At 31.1% G+C, this 15,346-nt stretch overlaps 3 pseudogenes; all 3 read right to left on the reverse strand.

Annotated features, from left to right (window-relative positions):
* Positions 1–3,638: 3,638 nt before the first annotated feature.
* Positions 3,639–4,685, reverse strand: LOC148268888 (agamous-like MADS-box protein AGL80 pseudogene; annotated as a pseudogene).
* Positions 4,686–7,188: 2,503 nt separating this feature from the next.
* LOC148268889 (agamous-like MADS-box protein AGL62 pseudogene) lies at positions 7,189–7,996 on the reverse strand (annotated as a pseudogene).
* A 2,523-nt stretch (positions 7,997–10,519) lies between these two features.
* Positions 10,520–10,846, reverse strand: LOC148268890 (agamous-like MADS-box protein AGL62 pseudogene; annotated as a pseudogene).
* Between the last annotated feature and the right edge of the window lie 4,500 nt (positions 10,847–15,346).

Here is a 15,346-nt window from a genome sequence, read left to right on the forward strand (position 1 = left end):
TCATAGTTAATAAGTGAAATACAAAGTAAATCTTTATAAATCATATGGATGTTCCCTTGTTTTAATGTGTTAAAAACACAGCTACTGCCACCTGCATACCATTTTATATGAATGCTTGAACTTTTATAAATTTAATAGAAGATTAAAAATGTATGAGTTTGTATATGATTTGTTAACTCTTTATATAAAAGCTAACATTAATAAGGAACATGTATATCAAACAAATCATTGTATAACATTTTGGCATTCCACTTAATGTTGTAGAATGCACCATATCTTACCTTAAATAGCATATTCTACTATATTATAATGCTCCATTCCCCATTCCTTACTAATAACTCGCCAACCCTTGTCTCATTCTTTATACAACCCCTCTCGCTCCTTGGCCAGACACGACAAAACGTCCTGACTAGAAACAAGGTTAAACTTACCTATATCACTAATAACTTTGCAATATCAAAACTTGTGCAATCATTTACAACCCCTATGACTCGTAACCAGAGGTTTGGCATTCCCCTCTCGGAGCCCAACACGTATTGGCCTATTTCAAGAGGATCTCCGGGATGGAGTAGAATAAGAAGATAATGAATTAAAAGAGCTTCCTATGATAGATGATCACCAAGGAAACCGACAAACTAAAGAAGAAACACAAAGACAATCAGGAGAAGTATATCATGCATATAATTTTTCAAAGCTTTGTTTGGAAGCCCCTCCACCAACTCAACCTCATTGATCTCAACTGGGCTGGCTAATTAAACAAAACCTAAAAGAAATCCAAAAGAAGGTAGAAACACTCAGTAAATCACCTGAGCCTCAGTGGGCCACAAATGGAGGAGTGATGAAGGGTCCGGGGGAGACATCCTCTCAGATCAATGCGGATTCTTTATCACATAAGCTTCAGCAATTATAGTGAGGGTTCATTAACGTTATTAACTGCAAGCACAACAACAGCTCATTTAGTGTTTGGTAACGGGGACAAAGTGGAGATGATGGTGTTGTTTGATAAAGATTATATATCTGTGTGTATACGTATAAAGAAATACTTATTCTATTTGCTATTTAGACAAAATTGCTATTACATCACAATAATACGACATATTTAGCAAATTAAACAAGATACTGTCCAAACTGCTTAAAGGAGCTAGTTGCAAGTGAACACATATACTTATCATCAATGCTCTGAATTGGTAATGTATATGTGACTATAATTTTTTTGTCTTTTAAAATATAGGGAACAAAGATAGATTATTCTATATATCTATAAATTATTATAACCCGAAATAAATTGAATGAAATAATTAAACAACATATTTATAGTTTTAGCGTATTTTTCCTGATACACGCATAATATTCATATTAATAAAAATATTAATTATTTGAGATATTTCGATTATATGGAGGTTTTCTTTGAGGAAAATATTATTCCTTAATGCCATTATTCTAAATTTTAATTTAAAGATTGGAAGAGCGTATCCATATGTATTAAATTCTATACAAAAATCTCATTTGAAATATAAATAAATTTGAGCAGCTAGCTAGCTTAATCTTCCTCCTATCTAGACTAAATTTCTACATATACTACATCAATAATGCTTGTGTCATCACTACATTATGTAAAAAAAAATAGAAAAGAAAAGAAGAGAAAAGGGCATTATGATAGCTTAAAATTACATTGAGCGTGCAGGGGGAGGGGAGAAATTAAGGAACGAAGAGTTGTACTAGTACAAGAGATATAAAATATTAAAGAGAAGATTAATCTGAAGAAAATCATAACACAAAGAAATCCAAGTACATTTATGCATGCGACTCGACGACTACGACTATGATGATGATAGTTACAACTATTATTATGACTACAACTATTGAGACAACGACTACGACGACTAAAAAATAGATAACATATCTTTGTAGTGGAATGTAATTAGTTATTTAAAGCAGATCTCAAACAACAATCCAAAAAATTTAAAAGTAAATATCATAATACTCGATTCCTAAGGGTAGTGAAACGCACTGGATCATATCAGTCCATTATTTTGGTTGTTCTTATTTGTGAATGACACCATCATCTCTACATATTCCCCGTATGTTAAATGAGGTTGTTGTTGTGTTTACAGGTTCATCCTGTCAACGAACCACGTCTGTAGTTGTTGCAACTTCTGCACAGGATGATCCTCCTTGATCTTAGTGAATGTCTCCCTATGACCCTCCATCACTCCTGCGCTTGTGGCCTCCTGAGGCTGAGGTGACTTCCAGAGTGTTTCAATACTCTATTTTATTTCTTTGAGGTTTTGCTCGATGAGCCAACCCAGATGTTGAGATCAATGAGGTTGAGTTGGTGGAGGAGCTTCCTGACATGATATGCGCAAGATCGCGATTGTCCTTGCACTATTTCTTCAGTTGATCGGTTGCCTTGGTGATCCTTTGGTGTAAGACGCACTCTTGATTCACCATCTTCTTGCTTTGCTCTATCTTGGGCATCCTCTTAGAGTCAGCAAGCACGTGTTGGGCTCCGAGAGGGGAAGGCCAAACCTCTAGTTTTGAGTCATAGGGGCTGTAAATGATTGCACAGGCATTGACATCGCACAGAGTGCTGAGTTCACTCACTTTTTTCATCAACTCCTTCTTCTTTTTTTTAATAGCTTTTCTTATAGAGTCATTAGTGATATAAGCAAGCTCAACCTTATTTCCAATCATGGTGTTTTGTCGTGTCTGGCCAAGGAGCGAGAGAGTGTTTGTATAAAATGAGACAAACATCCAATAGTTATTAGTAAGGAATGGGGAGTGGAGCATTTAATATAGTAGAATATATCATGTAAGGTAAGATGTGGTGCATTTTAAAACTGCAAGTGAAATATTCAAATTATCTCCAGAAATATTATGTCTTTAATAGGGGATATAGGAAAATCTTGTGAATTAAGGAATATAATTCACAAAATTTAATTAGTAAAATGTTGAATGGCTGCACTTATCTAAAATTATCCAATCCTGACCGTCCCTTTTCATAACAAGTTATTGATTCACTGTAATGCATTTATATACCTACTCTCTCTTGCATTATCCCCAGCATGCATTCACATCTTACCTAAACAATTATGTGAGAAAATGAAATGTTATAATTAATATCAATGTAATTAATTCTACAATCCATACATAAAACCGGCTGCAAATTTAATTTGAAACAAAGTTGCTGAACTTAAGTACTTTTATATATCACTAAACTGACATATTCACAAAAAAATAAATAAATACATTCAATACATTTTTAATAGAAAATGGTTGATATCAAAAGTTAACAGATTGTATAAAAAGGTATATAGGTGATAATTCAGTTGCTTTGTTAATTTTTTATATAAAATTGTGAGTAGACATGTTCTTCATTAATGGGAACTAATGTCATCCCTTAATGATTGGGCTAAAGGCCAAATAGTTCCAATTCTAGGATCTTTACTTCATTACCAACCGCCTTAATAGAAATCAATCCTCCTAAAAGTTAAATATAATTAAGGCATGATAATACTTGCAAGTGGTAATTCTCTGCCTCTAGAAAAATAAGAATAGAAGATTCGACTCTTATGTATCACAAAAATAGATATATAATTTAAAATATTGAGGTGAAGATTAATTTAAAGAAAATCATAACACAAAGTAATCTAAGTACATGAATGTATGTGACCCGACGACTATGTCTGTGAGGATGACAGCTATAACTATTATGATGACTACAACTATTTAGATGATGACTATGACGACTAAGAAACTAACAACATATCTCTATGGTGGAATTTAATTCATTAGTTAAAGTACATCCCCAATAACACCCAAAAAAATTCAAAATCAAATATCATAATTCTCAATTTCTAAGGGTAATTAAAAACACTGGACCATACAAATCCATTATTATGGTAGTTCTGATCTGTGAATGGCACCATCATCTCTACCTGTTCCTCGTTCAACCCGACATAATGCTGTTGTTGTGCTTGAGGATTCATCCCATCAACGAACTGCATTTGCGGCTGCTGTAGCGTCTGCACCATAGAATCCTCCTTGATTTGAGTGAAAGTCTCACCAGGACCCTTCATCACTCCTTTGTCTGTCACCTCCTGAGGCAAAGGTGACTTGCTGAGTGTTTCCATGCTCTTTTGGATTTCTTTGAGGTGTTGTTCGATGAGCCAACCCTAATCGTTGAGATCAATAAGGTTGAGTTGGTGGAGGGACTTCCCAGTAAGACTTTGGAACATGATATCTATTAACTCCTTTTTGCGATTATCGTTGTGCTGCTTCTTCAGTTGGTCAATTGCTTTAGTGATCCTCTAGCGCAGGAAGCTCTCCTGATTCACCATATTCTTGCTCTGCTCCATCTCAGGCATCCTCTTAAAGTCAGCAAGCACATGATGGGCTCCAAGAGGGGAAGGCCAAACATCTGGTTGCGAGTCATAAGGGCTGTAAATTATTGTACAGGCTTTGAAATCGCAAAGAGTGCTAAGTTCACTCACTTTCTTCATCAGCCCCTTCTTCATTTTCTTGAATGTTGCTTTTCTTGCAGAGTTGTTAGTGATATAAGCAAGCTTAACCTTTTTTCTAGTCATGGTATTTTGTCATGTGTGCCCAAGAGGCGGGAGGGGGTATATATAAAACGACACAACGGTTGAATAGCCATTAGTAAGGAATGGGGGCGGAGTGTTTTAATATAGAAGAATATACCACGTAAGGTAAGATGTGGTGCATTCTAAAATTGCAAGTGGAATGCCCAAATTATCTCCAAAAATGTTATGTCTTTAATAGGGGATATGGAAAAACCTTTTGATTTAAGGTAATGTAATTAAAAAAATATAATCAGTAAATTGTTGCAAGCCTGTACTTATATAAAATTATTCAATTGTGGCCATCTTTTTTAATTAAAAGCTATTGCTTCACTGTAATGCATGCATCTACCTACTCTCTCTGCATTATTCCCAGCATGCATTCACACTTGAAGTCAATTATACATGGCAACCACACTCACAAATATTATCTCTTAACCATCAATTAATATGGCCATCACCTTCTAATCCAACTTAATTGCATGTCTTGATGTCTTACAGTTACCGCCATTTTATTTTTTAATTCTTTTTTTAAAAGAATACAAAAATCATAGATATTTTTTTTTATATCGGAGTTCACGTTACGTACTAATAATAATTTAAATTTATACTTTTAAAAGTCAATGGTATTAGTTAGAAAGTTGTTGAACTAATAGCTGAACTCAAAAAAATACAACAGATTAATATACCATTACCTTGTAAATTAATAGGGGATTTTGTGACATTAAAATGTTTTTTTTGAATCTGTTAATGTTTGTATTTATGATAAATATGAGAAATGTATTTGATTAAATTAGAATTATCTCTTGTTTTGTACTTTGAGTCCTCGTTATTACTCTATCAAATCTAAATAAAAATAATAGTTTTTTTTAATGCTAAATTTCTACAATATATATTTGTTTTTACCCTCTCATGTCTTTTCTCTATTTTTACTGGTTTGATCATTATATTGTTTATATGATTTTTATTCAACTAAATTGGCTTATATATTTCACAACACAAGAACAAATATTAATCGCAATATATATCTATGTATATATATCATATATAATTGCTCTCCTTTTTTACCGCCTGCCTAACTCAACTTTTAGGGAGATTCATTTTTGTTCCAAATATGTGGATTTGGAACTCAAGCCCACAATGTGCCGAAATAGTTACTTTAGCTATGGACTATTGGTTTTAGATTGAAAGATCTTTTAGCTACTGTGGATCGACTTCAGATGGTGCTCGGGTGAGAGCACACTGCACGATAGTTGTCTTCAAGAAAGCTATGACATCTTTATGGAACTAGCTCCTGCTAACAATAGAACCAATCTATCCAATCCTTATGCAGTGTCCCTTGCATTTCAAAAGCATTGCCAGCAAATTTTTTATTCTAAATTCAGTAGCTGTCTTCACATAATAGTTACAATATGATCAACATTTGATACCTACACCGAACTTAGAGCAAAGAAGGATGTCTTCATGTGAAAAAGATATAAATTGTAGACATACACGAGTTGTAGATCCAGTGTAAAAATATAGAAAATAGAAATTCAAATGGAATAGAAATAAGAAAAAAATTAAGAAAGAGAATAATATGCTGAGTAGATTTGTGATTCCAACATAGCACCAAATTCAATATAGGAGTGTAATCGCCAGATTTGTGATTAGATACGTATATACATTTCAATACAACGGCACTTTTATCTGTACATGCATCATCTTTTTAATGAATAATTTATTTTTATTTTCCCTATCATGTCGTTCTTACAAATTTTTTGTTAAATAAGAATAAATTAACTATATTATACTTTTAAAGTTGATCTATATATAGATCTACTACTTACCTTCTCTACAACCTATATGTTCTATTTTTATTTGGATTCATACAGTCATTTAGTATCATACATACGTTTAAATTGTACATAAGAAAATACTGGATTATAATTTTTACGTAATTTAATTCTTCTGCATGCTAATTATTCCATAAATTTACCCGAAGAACAAAAACTCATGCTTGTGTAATCTAATATCTATCTCTAACCTGAAAGCTTTTGATATTGAAAAATTCTAGTATGCTTACCTCAAGCTCTAAACTTTCCTCAATCTCTCGAGGTATGGTGTACAATAAATATGAGATAATAGGTCACTGTATATATACACACACACACACATATATATATAATAGAGGCTAAACTCTTGTATATATGTGTTCTATATTTTGTATGGTGAATATAAATGAGTAAATATTTTGATAATAATTGTTTATATATTAAAATAATAGATATTACGATATGTTATATGGGTAGCAGTTGATAGTGTCACAACGCATGACAAAAAAAAAGCGTAGTAGAATGTTTGAGATATATACATATATATATATATAATCAAGCGCAAAGGGTTTTAAGGAAAAAAATTTATAATAAGAACTAGATGCAGTATCACTGAACGATTACAAAATACTTAAACAAATAACATAAAATAAGATGCCTCTTATTTTCTTGAACAAACCCTTACTCGTTAGAAGCAAAATCCTAAAACCCAACATAATATAAAGACTAATACTGAGGCATTTACTGTGCTGGAAAAATTAAAAATTCATTTTAAATAAATAACAAAAGTTTACTTAGAAGAATCTTTGGCCAAATCCATGATACTGTGGAGGTATCATGTTCGGATTGTTGAATGGAACAATGCTAGAACTGAATCCAGCAGGCTTTGTCTCAAAAGAAAGACCTGCTCCACCGGAAGAACTTCCCAGAAAAAAAGGATGGTTAGGATGATGATGATGAGGATGAGGATGAGGAAGATGAGGATGAGGATGATGATTATTTTGGGTATGAATCACAATCTTCTCAGCTTGCTTAGCCACATTCTTCTTTAGTTCATCGAGAGAGGCCTTCAGTTGTTGAAGTTGTGTCAAGCTCATATCGTTCTTGCGAGCCATCCACCAACATTGATTCTCATTTGCCTTTTTCATATGGTTAAGCTCCTCACCTCGCTTCTTCTCGATTTCGAGTTGGTTCAGAACCTGTACATGTAGTAAAATTAATATATATTATTTATACCCAAAACACTTTATAAGAGAGGAAAGAAATTAAAATAACCTGAGTGAGCTGCATGTTTTGCTCACGGACACTAGTGTTCCGATGAGCCTCAATGAGTTTCATGGTTCCAGAAGCAACTTGTGGTGGATTACCACTAACAAAACGTTCCAACACAGTCTGGACACAAGGATGGCCAAAAGAGAAGACCTTCTGACCGGGTGAGAAGACGATAATAGCAATCTCAGCCCCACATAGAGTGCTCAATTCACTCGCCTTCTTGAAAAGTCCGGCTCGACGTTTGGAGAAAGTGACTTGGAGATTGCTTTCATTATTCATCTTCGCCATCTCAACCTTTTGTCGTCCCTTACTCTTTCTCGCCATGGTCACAAGTATTTAATATGTGCAGAGAGAAACTAATAGAGAGATTAATGGAGAGAAATAATTTGTATTGAAAGAGGGGGAAATGAGTGATATTTATAGGAGATTTGAATCAAGGTTGTGAATTAATAAATTTTAGGTAGACATCCTGTATATATTTTCTTGTTTTAATAATTTACTTGTTTAGGGTTGCTTTAGAATCTCCTCCTTATTGAAATATATGGTAGGAAAAATCTGGACAATTAAAGTTAAATTTTAGCTGTACTTTTATACAATTTGCAAAATCATCATTATTTTAACTTATATAGATACATAGCTAGATGGATATACATGAAAATTGAACCTTCTTGAAAATTTTACATTTTTTATGTTATATATATGTATATATATTCTCGATATTAATTTGGGATAGAGAAGGTAAGAGAGCTACTTTTAATTTTATTTATTTGTCTCTTGTTAGGAGACACAATGAATCAAATTGCAATGATAAAAATCCTTAGATAATTTCTGTTAAAGTAATAAAAAATTTAAAAATGTATTATAAGATATATTAAAATTTAAAAATTATGATGAATTCTTTACAAAATTAATTGATCATTAGTACAATGGATAATTTTAATTTTATTTATAAGCATTAAGGAAGGATGGAAGTTGCAAATTAAACTATAACTATCAATTGGATCACATTTAAAATTCAAAATTTTAAATAATTAAATTTAATTGTGACAGTCGATTAACCTTCATAACAATAAAGTTTTAATTCGATTGCGTGTGATATTCAATTAAACTTCAAATTCATATAATTCATGTTTAGCTCTTTCAAAAGGTGACTTACAATTATTTTACTTGTACAACACTTCAACTTGAGCTTGCTTAAACAAAATCCAATTTCTTTTATCCATTTGATTGAAAATTTCTATTTAATACTGTTTGGTCCTAATATAAAAACTTCCATGCATTTTTTAGGGATTTTTTATTAAAATTATATCTCATACAATTGAATAAGTTAAATAAACAATTAACATTTAATGAAGATATTATCCATACTTGGGATATATATTCCCAAATATATAGATATATTTCCATACTTAGATAAGTACTCTCGATAAAATATTTCCCGTGAATATTACCTAATTTCATTATTGATTTATTTTAAGATTAATTACTCACATTAAAGTAGTAGAATTTTCTTAGCTACCATTTATGTGTTACAACAATTTTCTTAGCTGGAGCTTGTACATGTGACCCACATAGGCTTAGTATTAAATTATTTATAGGACTTTAACCAATATAATTGATTTATTATGACTAAACCCTTTTGACTCATCATCATGATTTATTTATCGCATCAATAAATTGGATGAACATACAGGTCACCAAGAGTGTCATCTAATAAATGTATCACAACTCTTACAATGTATAAAAATTTGATCATGAAATTCAATAGTTTTTCCGTGGATGCATAATTACCATATAGTTAATTCATTTCATTTATTATATTTTAGATTAATTCAAGATGTGACTTGTACCAACCATTATTTAACTGAATAGTTGGTATATTTCTTCCTATATAAGAGATTGTACTTCCCTGTATGTTTTTAATTAAATGTTATTTATATTGTTTTAAATTTGATGTATATATATATTAGTTAATTAACCAACACAGGTATTTATTCAAAAATAAAGACTCATAATTGTCAACGTAAAAACTTAACTCGCATAAATATGACATAATTGAAGGTTTTCCAAAGATGATTCATGTTCTTATCGAAGCACGATTATGTGACTTTAATATCTTTTTTTTTTATATTTAGACATTACCTTTGTCTTGAGTTAATGAGTTAAAAATAAATTACTTAAAATATTTTCTCCTATTACAACTCTTAGAATAGCGGGTTGATTTCAACTTGAAAATAAAAATAAATGCATAGATAAAAAAATTATGTTATTATTGCACTCTTTGAAAGTACCACAACGCTACAATGAAAAGGAACATGATGAAAACCCAAATGCTAAGGCATCAGATATCTAACATAAATAAAATAAAACAAACTGCAAGCATTGTGTTTACAACTCTTTTTAATTTCATCCTTCCGAGACTTAGTCAAGAAATGCACTTAGTAGAATCTTATTTTTCCATTTCCTTGAATATATATATTGGGAATATCGTTGAGCACATTAGGTATCGTGTTTGGGTCGTTTAATACATGAGGCATCATGTTTAATTTGTTCTGAATTATAATCATCTCAGCTTCTTTAGTAACTTTCTTCTTCAATTCCTCAAAAGATGTCTTTAAATGCTCAAGTTCTGAGAAACGCATTTCCTGTTTTTGACCCATCCACCAACACTTACTCTCACATTTTTTTTTTGTATTTCCTTAAGCTATGCATTGCGATTTTTCTCGATTTCCAATTGATTGATAACCTATTTTTATATTTTTCAAATAATAAGTACAAGTCAGTATAAGTTTTAATCCAACAAAAATAAGATCAAATAAGTATATTAAGTTTTAAAATCTAAATATGGTCTACTCAAACCTGTGTGAGGATCATATTGAGCTCATGTATCCTTGAGTTGCGGTGAGCCTCAATGAGCGTCATGGCTCCTGAAGTATCTCGTGGAGGATTACCACAAATAAAATATTCAATCACTTTTTCAACACAAGGATGACCAAAAGAAAAAGCCTTCTTACCTGGGGAAAAAACAATCATCGCAATATCAACGTCACAAAGAGTGGACAATTCACTAGCTTTCTTAAAAAGATCAGCTCTTCGTTTTGAGAAAGTTACTTGGAGGTTGGTTTCGTTACTCATCTTCACCATCTCAATCTTTTGACGGCCCTTGCCCTTCCTATCCATTGCTAAAAGTGAAAGAAAAAGACGATGTGAAGAAAAGATAAAAAAATTGGTTTATACTTTACAAGGAACTGATAGAAAATGTGTAGTGTTTATAAGAGTCGTCGGACTGACATTATTATTTTGCGCTATGCAACATCAAACTTTATTTAAATGGATTTTCTATATAAATTTTTTAATCTTTAATTACTTACTCATTTGGATTCATCAGATTGGGAAATATAATTTTATACTATCCAACATATAACTTGATTTATAAATTTATTAGCTTTAATTACTTACTCATTTGGAGTCAACAGGTTGGACATTATCATTTTGCACTATCGAATACATAACTCGATTTAGATTAATTTTCTATATAAATTTTTTAACTTTAATTATTTATTCATTTGGAGCATATTGCATGTTATCATTTTGCACCATCCAATATATAAACTGATTTATAAATTTCTTAACTTTAATTACTTATTTATTGGGAATTATCAGGCTGGACATTACGATTTTGCACTATTCAATATTTAACTTGATTAAGAAAAATTTTTTATATAAATTTCTTACCTTTAATTACATCCTCATTTGGAGTTACCAGGCTAGGCATTATCATTTTTCACTATCAAACATATAATATGATTTAGATGAATTTTCTATATAAATTTCTGCCTTTAATTACTTACTCATTTGGAGTCATCAGGTTAGACATTATTATTTTGCACTATCTATAACTTGATCTAAATGGATTTTTTGCATAAATTTCTTAGCTTTAATTACTTGCTCATTTGGAGTCACCAGATTGAGCATTATCACTACACACCATCTAGCATATAGCTTGAGTTAGGTGGATTTTCTGTATAAAATTTTTGACTTTAATTACGTACTCATTTGGAATCATCAGGCTGTGCATTATCATTTTGCACTATTCAACCTATAGTTTAAGTTAGGTAGATTTTCTATAAAAATTTCGTGGATTTAATTACTTACTCATTTGGTGTTACCAGATTGACTTTATCATTTTGCACTATCCAACATATTGCTTGAGTTAGGTGAATTTTTTATATAAATTTCTTAACTTTAATTACTTACTCATTTGGAGTCACTAAGTTTGACATTATCATTTTTCACTATCCAATACACAATTTAATTTAGATGAATTCACTATACAAATTTATTGGCTTTAATAACTTACTTGTTTGGAATCATCAAGTTGGACATTATCATTTTTCACTATCCAACACAACTTGATTTAGATGAATTTTCTATATAATTTTTTTTCAATTTTGATGACTTACTCGTTCCGAGTCACCAAGTTGGGCATTATTATTTTATATTGTTCAATATATAATTCGATTTAGACGAATTTTCTCTGTAAATTTATCGGCTTTAAAAACTTACTTGTTTGGAATGCTTTACAATCACCTCATTGAAATATGTAGTAAAAAAATCTTGAAGATTGATATAATATTACCTATAGGTTATACGAATTCACCACTTCCAAATCATCCTTGCTTGTAGAACGAAATGAGATGAATCTTCTTAGAAATAATTATTAGCAGCCACATTTTCTTGCTTATCAAATTTGACAAGATAATGAAAATTTGTGTCAGCATCTGTGCAAGGATGAATAAAATTTGAATTACACATCCCAATACACAGTATTATATAATTACAAACCTATTTCCTAATATATATATATATATCAAATTTGGGAAGATAATGAAAATATTTTTCATGTTTCTCCATACATGAATAATAAATTAGTCAACAAAAAATTACAAGCTTGGTAATAAAATTATACCAAATATTGCAAAACCACCATGAAGTTTAATAAGTTATATATAAAAGAAATTAAAATTTAAAGAAGAAAATCCCAAAGTACAGAATATCATACAATTACCACCCTACTAATTATTTTAAAAACCATTTTCCTCTTTTCAACCGTAGCCATAAAAGGTTTTGATGAAGCTTCTCTATAGAACTATTCCGATTTGGCTCAATTCTTCACCATGGTGAGTTGTCTTTCATAGTACATTATCTTTCTTAACGCTTTCGATGATTGCTCATCTTCTCTAATCTTCTCTACATTGATTCAAAATTATTTATACTCTATTTGAATCCATAGGGACTTAAATGTGTTTCCATGATATATATTTTAGTCAAAATTTTAGGATTATCTAGCTAAATTTTTATGTTTGCTTTTTCATTAATCTCGTCATTCTTCCCAATAAATTTACAACAAAATGAAAGGATTTAGGTACTCATGTTTTTAATCGAATATTCTCAATTGGAATTCATATTTTCTTGAAGGAATCTGTCTTCGAGGGCAGTTTTTTTTTTTTTTTGGAAAAAACTCAAACCCGAAAGAGATTGGGGTTCCTCACCAGTGTCTATCATAAGTAGTAGTTATGCTGATGAAAAAGCACAATATATTTTATAAAAATTTTGTAAATATAGAACATTGTTGTAATGTTTTCAATTAATTTTTTCAATATGGGATATTATATTAACAACACTCGATTATTTATAATATACTGAAATATCATATTTTTGATATAAAATATAACACGTTGCATAGTAAATTTATTAAGTACGCATATATATTTTAAGATAATGTGCACTTATATCCGTATTTGCATAATGCATTATATAGGTAGCAGTTAATAGTGTCACAAGGGAAGATAAAAAGAAATAGCATAGTAGAATCTTTGAGAGAGCGATATATATATAATCAAGCACAAAGGGTTTGAAGGAAGAAAATTTATATTAAGAACTAGATGCAATATCATTGAACGATTACAAAATACTTGAACAAATAACATAAAATAAGATGCCTCTTATTTTCTAGAACAAACCCTTACTTATATTAGAAGCTAAAATTCTAAAACCAAATATTATCTAAAGACTAATCCTGAGGCATTTATTGTGTTGGAAAAATTAAAAATTTGTTTTACATAAATAAAAAAAGTTCACTTAAAAGAATCCTTGGCCAAATCAATGATACTTTGGAGGCATCATGTTTGGATTGTTGAATGGAACAATGTTAGAACTGAATCCAGCAGGTTTTGTATCAAAAGGAAGACCTGTTCCACAGGAAGAACTTCCCAGAAAAAAGGATGGTTAGGATGATGATGTTGAGGATGAGGATGAGGAAGACGAATATGAGGATGATGATTATTTGGGGCACGTATCACAATCTTCTCAGCATGCTTAGCCACATTCTTCTTCAGCTCATCGAGATAGGCCTTCAATTGTTGAAGTGTGTTAAGCTCATATCTTCCTTGGGAGTCATCCACCAACATTGATTCTCATTTGTCTTTTTCATATGTGACTATAATTTTTTTGTCTTTTAAAATATAGGGAACAAAGATAGATTATTCTATATATCTATAAATTATTATAACCCGAAATAAATTGAATGAAATAATTAAACAACATATTTATAATTTTAGCATATTTTTCCTGATACACGCATAATATTCATATTAATAAAAATATTAATTATTTGAGATATTTCGATTATATAGAGGTTTTCTTTGAGGAAAATATTATTCCTTAATGCCATTATTCTAAATTTTAATTTAAAGATTGGAAGCGTATCCATATGTATTAAATTCTATACAAAAATCTCATTTGAAATATAAATAAATTTGAGCAGCTAGCTAGCTTAATCTTCCTCCTATCTAGACTAAATTTCTACATATACTACATCAATAATGCTTGTGTCATCACTACATTATGTAAAAAAAAATAGAAAAGAAAAGAAGAGAAAAGGGCATTATGATAGCTTAAAATTACATTGAGCGTGCAGGGGGAGGGGAGAAATTAAGGAACGAAGAGTTGTACTAGTACAAGAGATATAAAATATTAAAGAGAAGATTAATCTGAAGAAAATCATAACACAAAGAAATCCAAGTACATTTATGCATGCGACTCGACGACTACGACTATGATGATGATAGTTACAACTATTATTATGACTACAACTATTGAGACAACGACTACGACGACTAAAAAATAGATAACATATCTTTGTAGTGGAATGTAATTAGTTATTTAAAGCAGATCTCAAACAACAATCCAAAAAATTTAAAAGTAAATATCATAATACTCGATTCCTAAGGGTAGTGAAACGCACTGGATCATATCAGTCCATTATTTTGGTTGTTCTTATTTGTGAATGACACCATCATCTCTACATATTCCCCGTATGTTAAATGAGGTTGTTGTTGTGTTTACAGGTTCATCCTGTCAACGAACCACGTCTGTAGTTGTTGCAACTTCTGCACAGGATGATCCTCCTTGATCTTAGTGAATGTCTCCCTATGACCCTCCATCACTCCTGCGCTTGTGGCCTCCTGAGGCTGAGGTGACTTCCAGAGTGTTTCAATACTCTATTTTATTTCTTTGAGGTTTTGCTCGATGAGCCAACCCAGATGTTGAGATCAATGAGGTTGAGTTGGTGGAGGAGCTTCCTGACATGATATGCGCAAGATCGCGATTGTCCTTGCA

Source organism: Carica papaya, chromosome 2, assembly GCF_054855325.1.
Source record: "Carica papaya isolate Zhongbai chromosome 2, ASM5485532v1, whole genome shotgun sequence".
In the NCBI taxonomy this organism is placed as follows: domain Eukaryota; kingdom Viridiplantae; phylum Streptophyta; class Magnoliopsida; order Brassicales; family Caricaceae; genus Carica; species Carica papaya.